A 12,990-nucleotide genomic window follows, 5' to 3' on the forward strand; every position below is an offset into this window, starting at 1 on the left:
TCAGGAAAGAAATCGTGTGTTTCTGTTCTAAATGCCTCAGTAGGTAATTGGTCCAGAAATCGAGCTTGCAAATTCTCTTAACTTAACAAGAATATAATTGCACGTGTGCTTGTCTGTATAGCAAGATCTGTGTGTGTTTTGTTTTTGATCTGTTRTCTTTTTATTTAATGGCCTTGAGTTTTAGCTTCACTTGAGAAATTCTAATAAATTTTGGGGTCTTGTCCAATCCTTCTGAAGTAGATAAATGCATGAGTCCTCTGCATCAGATTTTGAAATAATTGCTGTAGGAGAAGCTCCACYTGAGCTTCAAGATAACCTCAGGTATTTCAGTAATTCCTGGTGTGTTCTGAGGGCTGCCTCTGCTGGTTTGGTGTTTACTGTAATGGTGTCTTGTGGCTGGGGACATGGAGCAGGCTATAGGAGGTTGCCTGGTTGTAACATTGAAAAGTCACTGCAATCCCATGTAGATTAATATTCTGAAGGCCTTTTTTTTTTAATGAATGAACCTGTATTAATGTGAATTTACAGTTGCAGTTGGATTTTTTTCCCTCTTGTGCATTAGTTGATGATTATAGCAGCCATCCAGGAGTCAAAACTTCRGTACTTTTCTTCCAGTTCTATCACAAGCCTCTGTATTGCCTTAAGATGCTTCGTCTGTTTTTTACGCTGCAGCCATTATAATGGGAATAATGTTCTCTTCCTACTTCCCCTTTGAGCACCAAGGCTAATAGAACRCCTTGAGGACATTGAATAAAAGATTCAAAGTTCAGCGTAACATTAAAAAATAGTCATGCAATTGGAAAGGGTTCAAACATACACTTAGCTCAAGATGAGTAGGTTAGATAAAGGTTAAACCAAAAATGTGCAGAAAAATTCAGGGGACAGAAAGAGCTATAAATACTGTYAGCCCACTCTTTATTTCCTTGATCTAATGTTGATTCTTGAGACTGAGTTCTTGAGAGATGTCTTACAAGTCTGTGTTTCGCCAGATAGCAGTATCGATAGCTTGAAGCAATAAGATTGGTTTAAAAAAAAAAAAAAAAAAGTGCATGCCTGGATAAAGTGTGACTTACAAAATAGGACATATCTGTGAACACACCGATATAGATGGAAGATTCCTTCATCTTTTTGTATCAGGTAGTGAATGAAGAAAAGGGGTCAGTACTTAGAGAATTTGGAGAAACCGCAATAAGTTTCATCGTTTATTGGTGAGGACGTGCATGGGATGGAAAGGTTGATGCACAGTGTCAGTGCATTACTCTTCTTCCTCAGTGGTAGATCATTTGTCTTTATCCGAAGAGAGGTCTTTTTGTTTTGGGATTTTGAATAAAAATGTAGAGGATTTTGCTCTCATAATCATTTTGAAATGTCTGTTTATTCAAACAACATGAGAAAGGCATGGATGTCCTTTCATTGGAAAAGTCTCATCCTACCTACTTGGGAGTGCTTCTGGCAGGCGGAATCCTGTTTCTGTACCAACTTTGTCTGATGCTTATTTATTTAGCTAATATTTGAGCTTGTGTTTGAACAGTGTACTGTGTACTATGTAAAGTATAATACATTTAGGTAATAAATTGGTTAAGATCAGAATTAAGCATTAGGATCATTTGAACTTTGCTCAGCACTGTCATTGCCTTTTATGTGACCAAATTCAGCACTTTGGTTGAGCTATAGCAGTACCTTTTCCGGAGAAAGTAGTTATGGGGTGTTMTGTTGCCATTAGATTTAAATTCATGGTACAGAGATGACACTAGTTCTTTGTCTTAGACAGGTGTTGATTGGTCCTGTCTTCCTGTGTGGAGTCAGATACCTTGCAAGAAATGTAGCTGAAGACAAAAAGGCAAAGGTAAAATTCCCTAAGTCACAAAGAGGAGTAAGAAAAGCAAGAAAGTCCTCGTTTCTGAMGTAGATGCTCCTCAGTGCTTTAGTCCTGGTGGTTATCCAGAAATTGAGAGGATGGAAGGGGAGGCRGGGTGAATGTCATTCTTTCATAATAATTTTCCGTAACAGATTTCCCAAGCATGTAAGATTTCCTGCATGTCTCTGCTTGAGTTGCTTGCCAGATTTCCTTGCACAGTCTCTTGTATAGCTATCTTTTTCCATTCTGTGTTTGGAAGGGCTTATTCCGCCTGCAGAAGTTTACTTACTTTCTCTGAGTAGCTGAGCGAGTTCAGGGGTCTCTCGGGGACTTAAACTTGTCAAGTAATGATGCTACTGTCGTATTTCCTGACCTTTTTTTCCCCCCGCCCGTGTTGTTGAGCTTTTCCTGCAGGCCAGGCTGGCTAAGCTCTGCTGCTGATACTGTGCATTGTTCCCCCCAGTGAAACTGCTCAGGCTTGTGCAGTTTGCGTGTGCTCTGTAGCACAGTGCTCAACAGCCTTCAGTTTAAGCTTGTCTTGCAAGGTATTTTAAATCTATTTCAAGGAGCAGATAAGTGCTAATAGGGAGGAAAAAATGGCAAGAGATGCTTATTTCCTTAACAAACAGAACTTCATGCGAAGTGCAAAGTCTGGCAGAACTAGGATGTGTAGAACCTTTTGCATAACCCTTGCCGTGAATTGTGGCTGAAGACCGTTTGTCCAGCTTTTTAGAAAATTAGGAACATTTCAGACATAGACTTGAATGTTGGCTTAGAGAAAACACTATGAAGACAGAAAGAAATTTTTATAGCCACTGATCTGAAAGCCAGAATRTCTTTACTTGTTTTGAGGTTTTCAGACATAATGCAGACAGTGCTGTCTAGTGTATGAAGGATCTAAGGCTATAAGAAACACTACGACCTGAAATTGAGAGTTATTTCTTACATACCCTGGCATATAAGTAGTAATTAATTTAATCTGTGGCGTAGGATTACAGTAACAGCCAATACTGTGTATGGAAAGAGTCCAGCATGAGGACAACACGCGCTCTCCTCTCAGCAGCCTTTTTTTTTTTTTTTTTCCTAGCAAATATTTGCCATCTTATTTTATCAGTATTTAATCTCTTTTTTGCTTGGTTATTCATGGTACTTTGAGTTCACGTTGGGAGAAGAGAGTATGTTATTAGGAAAACAATGTCTAATTTGTTGAGACAGGATTATGTGGCTCAGTGGATTTTATGAACATGTCATTTCTCATGTCAGGTGATTTAACATTTCATTGGAATGCTGATAAAATGGCTTCAATAACTTTGATTTATTGTTAACATTTTTGTGTAGATAAGTGTCTTACAAGTGCTTTAGCTACAGTGAAAGTTACAGATTCTTTTTTTTCCCACTTATATCCTGACTAAGGTAATTAATGTCCTTTAAGATAAATACAAGTAACACTGCAGCGTGCATGTATGGGTTGCTGYCCCGTTTACTTAGCCCAGGACATTGATACCAGATCTATAATCTGGTTTRTGTGTTTTGCCTGAGACTTTTAGCATCGTATCTTCAAAAGAAAACTGCATAAATCTTACATGTAAGTGTAGTGCTCTCCTTCTCTCCCAGGCAAGCCATTGTTGYAGGCCCGTTCTTGGTGCCCTTCTTAGCTGACCTCCGTGTCCCAGAAGGAAACTTGCTGCTGCTGTTTCTGCTTCCCGCAACCAGAGCATCCTTCTGGCTCTGCCATTAGCTGTGTCACTGAGGCAATGCTTGTGGTGACAGGGGCTCTCAGCTGGAAGGGAGCAAATTAGTCACTGGGCACATGTGAGTCAGTTTTTGAAGGCTGGCCCTGTGGTGCTACACTGCTACCTGGCAAAGCCTTACTAATAACTTTTGTTTGTTTTTGTGTAAGTAGAATGTTTTGGTTGAAATTTGTGTGTATCTGTATATTTGTACGTGCTCAAGTACTGATTTGAGCATTGCTTTTCTATTAGGAACCTGACGTTCGTGTGTAGCTCATGACATAGGTATCTGTCTGAAAGTTCATGTAAATTGAWTTTCAAGGTATTTTTAAAAAAAAATCTTTTGCAAAGTCATAAARCTATAAAGCAGTAAAAATATAGGTTATCTAAAGGACTTTAGCAGACAAGTTGCTTTAAAATCTCATTGTAACAGTTGTTTCATCATTCCCCTAAACTGATAGATGCTACCACTCCTCCACTGCTGAAACATTAAAAGAAATCGTGTGCTTGTGTATCAYGTGCTTCAGGTTGCAGTTTGCCTTTTAACTGGATATTTCTTTTATTGTCAGCTTTTAAACTGAATTTCAAGACCTGTTGTGCTGTAGTGATGGAAGTGCTGGCAAGGCTGCTTAATGGAGGTGGAGCCTTTTTGACCCCCCCCTCCCCCCCCCCGAGTTAAAAATTCTCCTTACTGTGACATGTGAGAGGGMATTTACAACATAGTTAAAAGTGATTGTAGAAAGATACTTATTTTTAACTGTCACTTTCTATCTAAGTCTATTGTAGTATGTTTACACTTTAGTAAGRCTTGTCACATTTAATGTAAATAGCTCTTCTAATAATATAAATGTGGTGGGATTTTTTCCATTTTCCATGAAATTTTCAAGTATGTCGGATCACTGAAATAGAAGAAATTAYTGCATAAATATTTGGATTTAGTTTGCTGCAGGGACAGATAAACTTGCAACAGTTTTTTTCACTAAGCATAGACTGAAAACTGTGTATTTATTTCGCTATAGTTTACATCCACTTGCTTCTTCAAAAGTAGAAGCTGAAAAAACTTCTTTTCCTCTTACAAAACGTAATAAAAATGGAATGCAGTGCTGAGCTGAGCTATGCTCTGTTAGAGATGTTGTGACCAAAGCAGTCACCTTACTTCCTAACAAAAGATAAAACTACCTTACTTTAAAAATATCAATTTAGTTTTCAGTGCAAAACATGTTGATTAAAGTCAATAAGATGATAATTTTAATAGTATCTTATACTATTAAATATACTATGTGACACATATTGCATGTGTCAATGCTATGCTTATGGTAGTTCGGAGAACATCTGGAACAAGAAATAAGATGGCTATTTGCTGTTAACATCAAATATGAAAATCATAAATCTGAATGGGTGGATGTTTAAATTACGTAATTACTTAAATGTAACTGTATTATAGCAGGTTGTTAGCAGGAAGAGGTCCCATATATGGGGTAAAAGCTATATTTACTTGAAAAGCGACCTCAATTTAAAGTTGCTATGTAGTGGTAGACTCTTTTGAAAAATACGTAAACTGCAAAATAAAATAATCCATTTAAATTTTTCTTGCTTTATGATTGAAGTCCTAACTGCGCTTAGTTATTGCAGATCATTTTGAATTAATCAGCCTAGCCTGTCTGTTCTCCTGCAGTRAACTGAATATTTTTGTAATAGATATTTTTAAATATGAGAAGAAGAAAATACAGTGTTGGTTATGACTTTTCCTATGAAGTCCAAGAAGGTAAATTTGAAGCACGATGGAAATAGACTGGAAAACATCAGATGAACTGAACAGAATGAGTGCCTTAGCTGGAAGGCACTAATCATAAATTCTGACTTCTTACCTTGATGAATCTCCCCCTTTGATATGAAGAGAAATGTTGCAGCACTGTYTGATGGGGAAGTTCCCAGTGCAGCTGAGCCCCACTAACGTCTTGCAGTTTCTAAAAGGTCTCCTTGCGCCAAGTCATGTGGGTGCTGCCTGCTCCTTTGTTCTCTGCTTCAGCTCTGACACTGYTCTGACCCTTCCGTGAATTGATTCAGCTCTCTAAGCCCACAGGACAGTCCTTTTCTTTTTTTCTTTTCCCCTCTATTTTTGATGCTTTAAGAATCAGAATCTACTCAGAGAGGATGAGACAGGCACCAGACAGTCAGCAGAGAGAGGAGGGCAGGATCCTGGAAAGTAAATGGGGGTGACGTTGGGGAAGCTTGGAAAGGGGTGCAGATGAAGGGATCTTGCAGTGGTATAAGCTGCTCCATACAATTTGCTTATCTAGTAGGCCTGCACCTTTGGTTTCCTTGTCAGGAAAGTACAAGAAGTGTGCTTGCCTGTTTCTCAAGGTGCCTAGAAAGATTTTACAGTGGGTATTCAAGACATTGTAAGTGGCAAAAAAAAAAAGTTTCTTTCTTAAGAGATAAGACGTTATAAAGGCATTGAATGTTAACAAAGGTAATTCTGTGAATGGCACATCAACACTGTCACTTATGAGGAAGGAAGAGTGTCCGTGTCCCTACGCAGGTGGCTGTTTCACCCTATAGTTTTGTGCTGCATGGATGCACTAGATAAAGAAGTCATAGAGGATTATGTGAACCTCCTGTATGTAGGAGATMCTAATAGATTTCATTGTCAAATTCAAATAAATTTCTTCTGAAAATATAATTCACACGTTACATAATTTGTCCATGTTAAGGAGAAGCTGCATTTTATTTGAAAATAGTGTGGAAAAGTGACTGTTTTGAGTGCAGTTAAAGGGCTGCAATTGGAGAAACTTATAGGTGTTTTTTGAGGCCAAAATACTGTCATTTGTCAATGTCATGAAAATTGTAATTAAAGATAATGGTAAGACCTTATTTGCTGTCAGAGCAAAATGCGTTAGTGCCCTAACATAGAGAAATTGCTTTCTGAGAAGTTTGGTCGTTCTGTTGTTGAACAGTGGTGAAGCTTTCTCCTAGTACTAATGCTTGAAATGCTAACTGTTTGAAACATTGCCGTGAGCAACTCAGTAGCATCTCTAGAGAGGAAAGTAATTACGTAAACCTCTTTCAAAAGTTGATATGRTTTCTGTTATTTGTAGCTCTGCTTCAGAGAAAATAAAAGAAAGTGTTGAGCAAAGGAACATTGCAGGTGACCTGCCTCCAATCCCCATTTCCTTTRAGGGGAAGGAGCAGATTTTTTTCCTGTGTGAGTAGCTGTACTAGAGAGTTCATTCTAATTTTTTGAGGGAAGTCAGCAAAATTTCCATGGAATTGAATTCAGGAACTCTCCTGATGTTATTTCAGTTCTTTGCATTTATCTGTATGTGACCACAGGGAAGATAGGCTTGAATTTCCTTTTAGTCATTTCTAACCCTGACCAATCTAGCAGTGTCTTGTTTTAATTTTCCGTTAATACTGTTCTCTGTAAGATGTATTCCTCCATATGAAATGATATTTTTTGAGTACACAAATGCAAACTAAAGCTCAAATGAGACTGGTGAATTAATTTTATTATTTTAAAAAAAGTGTTACTGAGTGTGGTGAAAAGCAACAAATACCAATATAACATATACAGTAGAATATTCCAGATGAAGATTTTAGATGATCGTACTTTAATCATCATTGGACATACAGAAAGAGAGGATGTATTGTGTGGGTTGACTGCTGTTAGTTAAGGTGAGATCCATGTGTGATATTTTGTTGCTTATATCAGTTAAAGGTTTCACAAAGCACTTTGCATCAGGTGCTAATTGTGTTGCAGCAACTAAAAAGACATCCCTTGAATGAGGTGATCTTGTAATGTTGTTAGTAGCTGTCCCTTAAAGGAATAAAGGGGATGAGCCTTGTTTATACTCTCCCACCTATTTGCTATCCAGTAGCAGTTGATGCACTTGACACATGCAAGAGGTAGGTGTTAGAAACCTCCYGTAGCTGTCTTGAATTCAGGTGAAAAACCAAGGTTGAATCTTTTTTTACAAGGATGGAAGGCTTACACGTTCAAGGGCTTTATCTCTGTGTGCTAGGGATGAACAGGTAAAGAGGGATTCATTTTTTTGTGGTTATGCATCTATAATATCATGTTCAGTCATTCATTATGGTAGATAGATTACTGTACTATGGCCACATTGGGAATATTTAGAAAATGTAGCTGTAACAAACCAAAATTTTCTTAGAATTATATTCTTGAGCTACTTAGTTTCAGAGCCTTTGTATCAGTTTCATCAAATACTATATATTTCATCATGTCATCTAAGTAATTTTTGTTTTGTGTGTTCATCTACTAAGGTTCAAGGCTGGAATGTTCTTTATTGTATAATTTTCTATTGGCTGTTTCAAACAGATTCTGAAGGGTTGATTTCATTTCCATTTGAATAATGTAGACGACAAAAAAACCCATCAGTTTTCTTCTATTAAGCTCCTGTTATTTTGCTGTCTGTGGATAATACATCGTTACTGGATGAGGCATTGAGGTGTCGTGACAGCATTAAATATGAAGGACTATGCTGTCTTAATGTGCCTTGTGTCTAAATAGTAACTGGAATATACCGATCCTCTTCAGCTTTAGCGTGTGAATCCCAAAGAAGGTGTTTTCATGTAATTCATTTTAATAGACTTTGGGAGCACTGGCGCTGCAAGATTARCTGTGCTACCTTGCCAGGCTGCTTACCAGCAGCGGCTTCCTCGAGCCGTTTGCAGGCYGACCTTGCAGTGCAGGAAGGGAAGAGGCGCTACACGTGGGGAGTTCTGTAGAGGGAATGGTCAAGGTGGGTGGTAGRTTTTCTTTCTGGGATTGTTAGGCAGTCTCACCCTTGCAGATAGACATAAAGTAATATTTAATGAGGATTGTGYTTTCTATGCATCTCTGAATTTGTTTCGTGAAGTATTCATTAAATGGAAAATAATTCTACTAAAACAGATTTGTCTGTATAGTGATTCCAGATGTAAGAGGGAAAAGGTCACTTCGTGAAGTTTCAAGCAAAAAATATATTCTTCCTGAAACGATGCAGTTTCCATTTATTCTTGTGTCACTTTTGGCTAGAAGCTGCAAACATGATTGAATCCTAGGGGACTTGCAATCATGCTTATTAAAATGATATAATAATAAAAAGGCAATTTCAGTACAGTGTTAGCAAGAGAGTGCTCTATATTTGTTAGATTTATCAGAGAAAGCCTGACATGTAAAGATAAACATCTATCAAGTGCAATCATATCATTTTTGCAAATCCAAATTTAAATTAAATAGAAAATATATGAAATGGACATTCCTTATTAGTGGGTGCTATTTTAGGAATTTTAYCATGTTCATCTGAAGATCTGTACACTTCTTGGTAAAGGCAGTAAGATGATACTTGGTAATGGAGAGGAAATCTAAGCAAAGAACACTGGTGTTATTTCTGCATTTAGACAGATAGCTTAGCTCCTTGTCTATTTTTATCTTCTGTGTCTAAAAAGTATAATCTGCTAGGATGAATGTCTGCTTTTGGTTTTGACACTTAGATCCTGATACTGGGCTTTATTTAAAAAGAAAAAGAGAGTCATGCTAGCATTGCTAGACAGTGAACAGTGTTGAGAGCCTTGAGTTGAGGAAGATCCAAAGTAGACTCTGGAAATTTTTTTTTTTTTTTTTCTTTTTTTTTTTCCCTTTAGCAAAACTAGCGCCTCTTCTCCTGTCTGCTCAAATTTTGCTCTCAAATTTCCGGTAGTTGTTTACTGCCTTCATGAAGTCTTAATGTTTGCTCAAAGGAAGAACGTATCTCATAACCTTGAGATTATACTTGCGTGGAAGCAAACACTATCTGCTTGTTGAAGCATTGCACTGATAAGTCTAGCTATTTGCAGATGTTACTGTATTAGGAAATGGAGACATTGATACCATCTAAAATGAATAAATTAAAAATTGATATCTGCTTTTGATCTTAATAGATTGACAAAACTGTACTGGAAGAATCAGCTTCCCAGGTAAATACTGAGTTAATGATAATGAAATATTGAGTTAGTGAATTTTGCTAAAAAGAAATTTCCTTTTTCCCTATATTGCCAGCAATCAAGTGGAGTTCTCTTAAAATAACTTAGTATACTTTTTCCATAGTTCCTGATAATCTTCTTCTCTTCCCAGATTTTATTGTTGTTTTTCTCTGAATGCTTTCAAGTTCTTGCTTCTTTGTCCTATTAACATAATGAATACTTGATGTGGGGGTTTCAAGTACCAGTGATGAGTCTGTGGAGAAGTGGAGCCTTGTTTTTCAATTTCCGTGTTCATAATTTTCCCGCAAACTGTTTCAATATTTCCTATACCATATCCTTGTTTTTGTGCTTCTGTGCGGGGCATAGTTCTCCTTGGTAAATAGGGAGAATACAGCACAATCTATCAATACTGGTTTTCTTGCCTTTTTTTTTTCTCCTGACAGTCTAGTTTATTTCCATCAAGTAAAACAAATCGATGGTATTTGAGYGTATTTTTGTTTATCCACCTTCATCTGTAATAATTTTAACCAGTTATTTCTTATTTTCCTATGGTGTCTAAGAAAATAGAGATGACATAACTCTCCGTAGCTGTCCTTTGGATTTAGCAATTTCTATATATTTTGAACTTTTTCCTAATGGGAAGAGTGCAGTGTCGCAAGAAGAGTGATCGTGCTATTTGAGACTACAACATATTGAAGTGAGGATAAGCAACATTTTATATTGTGTGTACCTGAATCCCCAATATCCTGACCAGATGCTTCTGTTAGAGATGAAGAGAATTGCCTGTAAAACCCTCAGTACAAGCTGCAGCTGGTCAGCAGATTGCCAGCCTCATTTACCTACTTGCAGATGTGCTAGGTGGGAATATAGTATCACAAAGGGAGACAACTTGAAAAGCAGCACCCCACAGGCCCACCCAGTATCCTCCTCCTCTGCTCCTGCCCTGGAGCCCATCAGGCAGATGAGTTGCTCATCCAGTTTGTCACTGAAACAACATAGAATCATAGAATGCCGAAGGTTTCTGCCCAGCAGAAAGAATTCTTTGTTTATGGCTCTTCTCAGTGTCTTCTTTATTTTCTGTCTTCCTCTGCCCCTCCTATTTAAGAAAAAATGTTATATATTTTCAGGATTCTATGTGTGTTGCATGTGACAGTGTTTTGGGATTTGGGGGGAAGATGTCAAGACTTCAATGCATGTTTATAAGGAAGTATTAGAAGAGCTTGTAGGCAGATATTGGAGATAATTAGGAATTGCWTAGAACTGCTGTGGGCTCAAGCGATGCTGGCAGGCTGCAGAACACCCTTAAGAGAAGGAAAATGCTCTATAATTACAGCCAAGGTCAGCGCAGTCAGTTCAAAGCAAAAGAGATCGTGGGAGCTGGGGCTCCAATRAAGATATTGGAATGTCCTTAACAAGACACGGTTGTTTTTCATGATTTCAATGAATGGCTCTGGAAATCTACCTTGTAAAGGTGTCCTCTGAGCTGTGAGGATTGTGGCCTTTTTGAGAGAGGAAATGCACAGTTGTAAGTGAAAGTGATCTCTTGGTGACACTTTCCGTTTCTTTTTTTTCTCTAACAGCTCCTGCAAAGTACACCAATAAAGCACCCACTAAAAATCTTTAAAGGGTGCTATCCTACATTTGTATGTTTTTAATCCGAAACAAGTCTYTTGACATCTATCTGAAGTGCTTTGCCCACCCCTGAATTTTCCTTTTCTTCTTTCTGCCGTGTCCTAGTCTGCAGTAGTTGCCTTATGCGATAAGCATGAAACGGGGATGGATTTCACTACTGCATTGGTGCCCATGGCCGAGCGCACCTCCTTTCTCTTAGCAAGAGACAGAGAGATCTCAGCGAGAGATGCATGAGAACAAGCAAAGATGTTTGTGGTTATGCAACTGCAGCCTAGCACATTTTTATTGAAGTTAATGGAAGCAGGCAGCAAAAATGTTGAGTTAAACAGTGGTGCTAAAAAAAAAAAAGAGCCACTGTCAATAAGCTCCTATTTTTAATATCTAAATTTACTCCTATAATGTGGCAACATAACCTGCTGCTGGTTTTGCATTCAAGAAGAGCTATACTGGCACAGGAAAATCTAGTTGTGGATCCTTCATCTTTCCTGTGTCAAAAGCCTTAATCTGTTTTTTTCTGTTTAGGTGTCTGTAGTTAAAGAACTTATTACCAGGCTTTGGCTCAAAATGCTATTGAAGGACACATTCAAGCAATTTCTGCCTTTGTTACAGGGAGAATTCAGAGCAAAGATGTGTTTAACTGCACTTTAAGTGAGAGTATATCAAGGTAGATTAGTGCTATTTGTCAATATTTAGTGACCTACTCGTGCCAGAAACAATTTACCAGCAAAAACAAATGCTTTTTCAAGATGAATGAACTTCTGTGATTAGCTCTTGTCCTCTTCCGAAAGGAAAATGCACTCAGCTTGATTATAAAAACCAACAGTTTAGCAGTTTCATTTGGAAGAAGTTCACCTGAAAAGTTGAATACACTTCATTTAGGGGGTCTCTGCGGGTTTGAGAGCCGTGGTAAGATTGTGTGCTTTCCACCCCTTTCAAGTAACTTATTTGTGTTTTGTGGTGGGTAAAAGAAGGCAAAAAGATTGGTTTAAATGTGTACAAAGGTGCAGAACTGTAAGACCACTACAAATAGGCGCAATGGCAAGAGAGTGAGGGGTAAGTATGGATCCCTTYGGGAGAAGACTGACACCTGAATCTTGTAATTAGGTTATTTCATAAGAAATACTGAGTGGGGGAACTGAAAGAGAAAGGCTGACTTGAGATTGAATAGGGTGCCATGATTCTTTCCATTCTTTCCATTATAGACCGTTTCTRTAGTCTGGCAATCTAAAGGGCAATTCTCAAACTCTTACCATGCAACAGTGAAAAAATTGCTAGTGATACTGCTTTTAAAATCATCTGTGCRTTGCTTGTAACACTGAAAAGTTCTGATAGAGACTCACCAGACCTCACTGACAGTATTCCAGAGTTTAAGATTTTTTTTTTATAGGCATATTTGTGCGAAACCGGGAAAAAAAAAGYTAATCAAAATCTGAAGTTAGTGCAGCATCATATGTGATATAGACAAGATCATTTCTGCTGCCTTGAATGTAATGTGTGCAATTCTTAATTTAAATGAGTTCTTTTTAGCAATAATTGTGTAAGAGCAATAGCTACATCTGTTTGCTATAGACAGGTCTTTTGAAATATCTAACACACCTTTTTGATTTCATGTCTCTATAAAGCTGAATATRAGTATTTTTTTCTTTTACATGGAGACTTATTCAAGATTTGAGTAGTCTTTAAAATCCATCTKTGTTTAATCTTACCAGCTTTCATTTTGCAATACCTTCGCTTTCCCAAATGTAGAATTTCAAGTCCCAGAGGAATTATTTCATAGAATCATAGAATCCTTAAGGTTGGAAGGGA

General features: G+C 37.7%; 1 protein-coding gene across 1 annotated transcript in view; it reads left to right on the forward strand.

Annotated features, from left to right (window-relative positions):
• The first annotated feature begins 1,793 nt into the window (after positions 1–1,793).
• Positions 1,794–12,990, forward strand: part of TULP4 (tubby like protein 4) — a 128,642-nt gene continuing 117,445 nt past the window's right edge. Inside the window, exon 1 of the mRNA XM_026044356.1 lies at positions 1,794–1,846. The gene's annotated coding sequence lies outside the window, so the exon portion shown is untranslated. The remainder of the gene's footprint in view (positions 1,847–12,990) is intronic.

Source organism: Nothoprocta perdicaria, unplaced genomic scaffold, assembly GCF_003342845.1.
Source record: "Nothoprocta perdicaria isolate Ctin4 unplaced genomic scaffold, notPer1 scaffold_36, whole genome shotgun sequence".
In the NCBI taxonomy this organism is placed as follows: Eukaryota; Metazoa; Chordata; class Aves; order Tinamiformes; family Tinamidae; genus Nothoprocta; species Nothoprocta perdicaria.